The sequence below is a fragment of the Schistocerca serialis genome, chromosome 7, assembly GCF_023864345.2.
Source record: "Schistocerca serialis cubense isolate TAMUIC-IGC-003099 chromosome 7, iqSchSeri2.2, whole genome shotgun sequence".
In the NCBI taxonomy this organism is placed as follows: Eukaryota; Metazoa; Arthropoda; class Insecta; order Orthoptera; family Acrididae; genus Schistocerca; species Schistocerca serialis.
The window spans coordinates 52827853-52835142 of NC_064644.1; the positions used below are offsets into that span (position 1 = coordinate 52827853).

General features: G+C 43.4%; 1 pseudogene; it reads left to right on the top strand.

The window, feature by feature from the left end:
• The first annotated feature begins 6768 nt into the window (after nucleotides 1–6768).
• LOC126413632 (5S ribosomal RNA) lies at nucleotides 6769–6886 on the top strand (annotated as a pseudogene).
• The last annotated feature ends 404 nt before the right edge of the window (nucleotides 6887–7290 follow it).

Genomic DNA, 7290 nt, shown 5'->3' on the forward strand with positions numbered 1-7290 from the left:
AAGGGATCGGTTGGTAGGACATGTTCTGAGGCATCAAGGGATCACCAATTTAGTATTGGAGGGCAGCGTGGAGGGTAAAAATCGTAGGGGGAGACCAAGAGATGAATACACTAAGCAGATTCAGAAGGATGTAGGTTGCAGTAGGTACTGGGAGATGAAAAAGCTTGCACAGGATAGAGTAGCATGGAGAGCTGCATCAAACCAGTCTCAGGACTGAAGACCACAACAACAACAACAATAATATTGTGTGGGGTGATGAGATATACTTTACACTACAGTGTGCGGCCGATACACAGAACCATCGAATTTGGGGTACTGATAAACCAAGTATTGTGCATGAAAGGCCATTTTACTCCCCGTTATCTGATTGTGTGGTACGGCTTCACAAGCACCTTTGTTCTCTGTCCGTTATATTTTGAAGAGAATACACCAGGTCTACAGTGACGCCCGAGCATTATCGAGATCTCCTAGTACAGCATATGACTCCTGCTTAGGAGAGCGCAGCTGAGTGGAAACCATACAAGACTGGGCAACTGCTCATGTCGCTCGCCCAGTGAAAGATCTGCTTAATGCAGTCTTACGCGAACGTGTTATCTCCAGAAGTTTTCCAGAGGCATTGCCGACAGGATCGCCTCGTCAGTCTCGGCGTAACTTTTGGCTCCGGCGCTAACTAAAGGAACGCGTTCACCAGGGACAAGTTCGGCCTATATCTGATTTGAAGGCCATATACACGAACACGTTTCTCAGATTCCATAGTAACTGCTGCGAGCAACTGTTGATCACGTCGCTCCGGTGCTCGTATTGGACAAACTGGAGTGGCGGTTAGTAATAAAATCAACTTTATCACTTGTTTGACCTTTTCTGTCCACGTCCCGTTCCTAATCCCGGTGCCCAAAATTACAAATAATATGTTTTCCAGTGTAAATAGGTAGCGCATTAACGCATAAGCATTCTGCCAAGTTTCGCCGCCATACGATAATTACAGAACACACTGGACCTATGTGAGAAGATGAACTTCAGTTATAACCACTCGGTACTTTATGTAGTTGGGCTGCAGCCCTAATCATTTACATATCCAATCACTTAGTACACTTCATGACAATGTGACGTTTGTTGCACGCCCTCTCGATGGTGTAGCTTTTTAATAGCCATCAGTGTACTTTATGTTACCGAAGCCCCAATAAACCTTCAAGACTTGCACAGTTTTAATAGGAAACTTTCTTCACTATACACTGTTGCGCACAGAAAGTCGCAAAATACAGCGACCTGTTTAATGAACGTAAAGGCAAACCCGCCTTCTCAGTGCAGTTGTGTCTCCAGTCGTGAACAAGACAATGCGGGTGGTGCTCATTGTGCAGTCTGTGAACGTAGTACTAAGGGTTCGTTTCAAGTGTAAACCGCAAGTGCATAGCGACTTAATGGCGAAAAAGATTGTCATATCAGGCAATTATCTTCGGATAGGCGTATGCGACTGCGGTTTCATTCGAACATCTAATCGCTGTCGTCCTTCTCTTTGCTTCATTTTCATGGACTAATGAACGGGCGGCAACAGAGTACAGCATTGGAATTCTGAAGCTCGTGACCAGACACGAGAAGTGTTTTAAGTCGAGAAGGTGATTATGTAAATATTTGAAGGAAACTTCATGTATGTACCGGAACTGTTTTTTCCAATAAACATTGTGGGTCTCAGTTTGCATCACTAAATGTTTTTTATTTTCTAGATGACCCTGTCAGTGGCGCAGTCAATTGTGGACGAACTAGAAACTAAAAAATTTCTCACAAGACTTCCCGAGCTGTTGAGCTGTGTCTTCAAGTGTTATTTCAGAAAGGAAACTCAAAGAAGGTCGCCAACATTCAATAGTTTTACTTGTGAGTAAGACAGTAATTAAACTAATAACGTAAATTCTCAAAACATCCAGCAGCATGGCTTCTTTTCTCCCATTGCAAACTCCACCTGCAGTCCTTACCTTAGTAGGCTCCACAAATCCGAATCCTGTACGAGGAAATTCTTTTTTGTTCTTAATCTGCTGCAAGTCTGTTCTACATCTCGGGTATAGATTAACTATCGAAATGATGCAAGCTCTCTAAAATATGACTGGGCCGTAGTTTCATAACAAAAAATCAAAGATAATAAGTACACGTATCTAACGCATAATAAAGGGTATTTCGTACAAATGTGATTATGCAATCACTGTCTTAAAAGTAAAATATCGGCACAGTATTCAAAGATAAGACTTGTTCAACAAAGTATTACACCGTTCCTTATCTCACAGCGAGTTAGTATAAATAAAGTAAAGCTGTATAACGTCGCGTTACCACTCGCAGCAAGTAACGTAATTTTCTAATTTAATTAATCAAACCTGTCAGTAAAATAATTTAAAACATATATTAGTGATGATGTCCACTTTATAACTTTCACTATCACATCGTATCTCATCCTAGCGTATCAACCAAATTTCTGATTGGATGAGTCAAAATATGACCAATGAGCCTTCATTTACTTTTAGCAAACTTTCAAATTGTAGAGCGGGCGTAGTGTCAATAAATATAAAATACTAACAATGTTTTACATTTTAGAAGGACTGGAATGAAAATATCACTTGATGATATATTTTTGTTGTGGTCTTCATCCAAATATTGGTTTTATGTAGCTTTCCACGCTATTTTGTACTGTGCAAGCCTTTTCATCTCAATATAACTACTGCCCTGCACAAGCATTTCAGCCTGCTTACTGCGTTCACTCCTTGGTCTCCCCTTTAAATTTTACCCTCACACTTCCCTCTGGCGCAAAACTGACGATACCACGATGCCCAAGGATGTATTAGATCAACTGATCCTTTCCTTTAGTCACTTTATGCTGTAAATTTGTTTTTTCCACCACTTTGATTAAGTTCTTCATCACCAGCTGCTCCAATTAGCCATATGATCTTTAGCATTCCTCTGCAGCACCGCATTTCGAAAGCTTCTATTCTTTTCTTGTGCGAATGCTTGCCGTCCAATTTCACTTCCGTGCAAGGCTACTGTTACGGCGTTAAGTCAAGCGCCGGCACCGCAGACGGGAACGAGAGAGCTGTGAAGGAGACATCAGCCAACTGCACTCTGACCGGCCCCTCTCCAGGAGGACAACGCGACAGCGGCGGCCTCTCTGCGAAGAGGACGTAAGAGCCGCTCTGGAATGGTCGCGCCCATTTCTACAGAAGCTTCATGACTAGTGACGTGGATGGAAGAGTCAACCGTATTACTTCACTTGCATTAGAATTGTTAAACTGAAGAAGCTTGTTTATTTCGGATGTCGCCGTTTGCTTGCAACGCGTCTATGTAATTCTCAAAGTGAAGTATGATAAAACTCATTAATACGATTTCCTTGAATTGTTGTCTAACTCTCAGAGAAAGCAGGTTTCCTAGCTCCCTATATTCGGCGACGAGGCAGGATTCAACAACTACGCTCCAAACAAATACCACAAGAAAAGACAACCTGACACTTCGGTCCATAACTGATATTAACGAATTTCTCTTCTTCAGAGAAGCTTTTATAGCTATTCCTATTCTACATTTTATAAACGCTCTACTTAGGTGACCACCAGTTATTTTACCACCCAAGTAGAAAAACTCATCTACTATTTTTAGAGTCTCGTTTCCCAATTTAATTCCCTCAGCATCGCTTGATTTAATTCGACTACGCTACATTAACCTTGTTTTTCTTTATTTGGTGCTCATCTTAATCCTCCTTTCAAGATACAGTCCGTTCCGTTCAACTGCTTTTCGGTGTCCTTTAAAGTCTCAGACGCAATATTCTTGTCATCGGCAAACCTCAGAGATATTACTTTCCCACCCTCAACTTTAATTCCCTTTCCAAATTTCACCTTTATTTATTGTCGAATAACGTCGGTGGTAGGTTACAACGTACGGGTATTTTACTTCCTTCTCAACCATTTCTTCGCTTTCTTGTCCTTCGACTCTTACAAAAGCAGTTTGATTTCAGTTCAGGTTGAAACTATAAATGTAGGTTTGCTTTTCTAGAACTTATCTTGTATGATATGTCTTTGGGCCAACATTGCTTCACGTTTTGCTGTATTTCTCCGGAACCCAAGCTGATATTCCCCGAGGTTGGCTTCTGCCACATTTTCCACCCTTCTATAAATAATCATGTCGATATTTTGTAACCCTTACTTCTTAAACTTCTTGTTTGTAATTCTTACTCGTCTTGAAGTCTCTCATTCCATCTTCATGCACCACCTTTTCTTTCCTTCCTTTAACACTGCCTTCAGTTGCAAGTGCCATATAACAAGAAGTTCACGGGCAGTTGCTAGTCGTACGGGGTGTGGGAGCTATTTCTCTTTAGTATCTCCGTTCAGTTGTATTTCCGTTCGGCGTGCTGGAAAGCGGACAATACTGCCTTTTGAAGAGTAATTAATGTCACTACCTATCGAAGCTGGAAGAGGTAGTACTTTTCATCAAAGAAAAATTAAATCTCGCGCCACAAAATAAGGTAGGCCCATTCAAAAGAACAAATTGAGCAGTTTTACCTACGCCCCTAAGAACATTCTTCCCCTTACCTGTAGATGCAGCAGCACCAAGAGTGCCGTCCACATTTACAAGTGTTTTGTATACGAGCAATCGTCGGCGACGACGATAACAACGTCTTCTTCCAGCTTGGGTAATGGTTGGATTACTGTTGCTTTTGTTGCATGTAACAGTGCAGGGAGACCTGGTTTGGAGTCCTTTGAGACTCGTGAAATCTTGGCTTACCGTACTATACCTGTTTCAGAGGTTATTATCTCTGGTGAGGGTTCTTATCTTATGCCACATGGGAGTTTATCATTGACTTGTCGTAGACGTGTTAAGATAAATTCTGATTCTAATATTCACTTATGGGTTAAGGCTCATGGTTCTTCCTCTTTGGAAGATTGTCGTATTGTGGGTGACTGTACTCTATATAACCATTGAAGCAGTTCTCAAAAAAAGGCCCTTTTAAGGGCCACAATACTACACATTGATCTTGCCAAAAGCCGAGAAGCGATTCTTCTTGGTGTTGTAGCTCTCTGGGGCACCCTGGGATGCTCTCTGGGTTCTCTGGGAGCTCAATAGATGGCAGCACAGTGAGTCACGTGACCTAGTGGCGCGTGACCTTGAGTGTGCGAGAGAGAGCGTGATGGAGATTCTGGATATTTTTATACAGAATATGCCGAAGTACTAGCTCTACTTTTAAGTGCGAAACACCGCTTATCCATTGAAGAGAGAAAAATTTGCAGTGATTAGCCCAGGGCATAGCTTGTATCCATCAACAAAAAGAAAGTGCAGTTGATCCACACAGCTGTCGCCATACATTGCTCCCGTGTACGCCGAAGGAAAATAGTCCCAACCCCGAGAAGGACTTGTGCGAGATAAACGAAACTTGGTATGGGTATTTCTTAATCAGAAAGTTGACGTCTATTCAAATTTCGCGCCAGTGGCGTACGAGGGGCGCTATTAGCGCCACTGTGCGGATGCCCATGAGGTTTGCTTGGTTACACACTGTAACGGTATTGAGTGTTAGTTACATTTCATATTTGACGTGGTGAGTTAATGTTAATCAGGAATCCCTTTTTAGATGACGGATATGTCACTATCAACTGCTCACTGAGTTTTTGCGGGGTTGTGTAACAGAGCTACGGAAAGCTGATTGTTCCTTCCAGGATATTGCAGAAAGTCTTGGGAGGAATGCAGCCACTGTACACGATTGCTGTCGCGATGTCACAGAAGAGTACGGTCGGAAGACGACCGGCTATCAGATTACCAAGTGGCACTACAGAAAGGGAAGACCGTCGTGTTCTGCGTCTGGCTGTGGCGCGTCGTACTGTATCTGCAGCAGCAGTTAGAACAACTTCTGGCAACACAGTGACACAATGAACTGTTGAAAACCGGTTAGTTCAAGGAGAGCGACGACCCAGACGACGTGTAGCGAGCATTCCACTGGCCCCAAACCACCACCATTTGGGACTGCAGTCGTGTGGTGGGAGCGCATTGGAGGACGGTTGGAGGTCTATTGTGTTTTCTGATAAAAGATGATCGTGCCTCGGTGCCGGTAGTGTGTCGGCTAGAAAGAGGCCAGGTGAGCGGCTGCAGCCAACTCGCCTGAGGTGTAAACACACTAGACCTACATCTGGGGTTATAGTGTGGGAAGCAATTTCGTATGACAGCATGAGCGCTATAGTTCTTATCCTTCACGCTTGACTGCAAGTTTTTCCATCAGTCTGGTGATTCGGCCTGTTGTACTGACATTGACGAACAGCATTCCAAAAGTTGTTTTCTAACACGATAACGCTTGCCCACATACCGTTGTTGTCATTCAGCATGCTCTCCAGAGTGTCGACGTGTTGCCTTGGCCTTCTCCATAATAATCAATTGAGTACGTATGGGACATCATCGGGCAACAATACCAGCGTCATCCACAACCAGCATTAACAGTCCCTGTAATGACAGACCAAGTGTAACAGGCGTCGAACTCCACGCCACAAACTGACATCCGGCACCTGTACAAAACAATGCATGCACGTTTGTTTGCTTGCATTCAACTTTCTGGCAGTTACACCGATTATTAACGTGCCAGCATTTTACATGGCTTATATCGCGTTTTCATTAAATTGTGACCTTGCAATGTTAAACACTTAATACGTTTCGTAGGCAAATGTATTCACGAATTTTCTTCTCTCCGCATTAATTAACTTTGGTGCTGGGGCGTTTTTTTCCATCAGTGTATTTTTAGTCGAATCCTATGAGTAGTGTCGGGGCAATGGCCTTGCCGCAGTGCATACACCGGTTCCCGTCAGATCACCGAAGTTAAGCGCTGTCAGGCGTGGCCGGCACTTTGATGGGTGACCATCCGGGCCGCCATGCACTGTTGCCATTTTTCGGGGTGCACTCAGCCTCGTGATGCCAATTGAGGAGCTACTCGACCGAATAGTAGCAGCTCAGGTCAAAGAAGACCATCATAACGATCGGGAGGGCGATGTGTTGACCACACGCCCCTCTTATCCGCATCCTCATCTGAGGATGACACGGCGGTCGGATGGTCCCGATGGGCAACTTGTGGCCTGAAGACGGAGTGCTGCTTCTGCATGAGTAGTGTCAACTCAAACGTAATGAACTAACGGAAATCAGTGTTGGTTCCGTAAACATCAATATTCTGACGCTCTTTACACACGATATTTTGAGCGTCATAATTCAACAGTTACAGATGTAATTTTATTTTTATTCTGATCTATTTTACTTGAAATAGTGTTCCGGATTTCTCATACTTTTTTTGTGTCT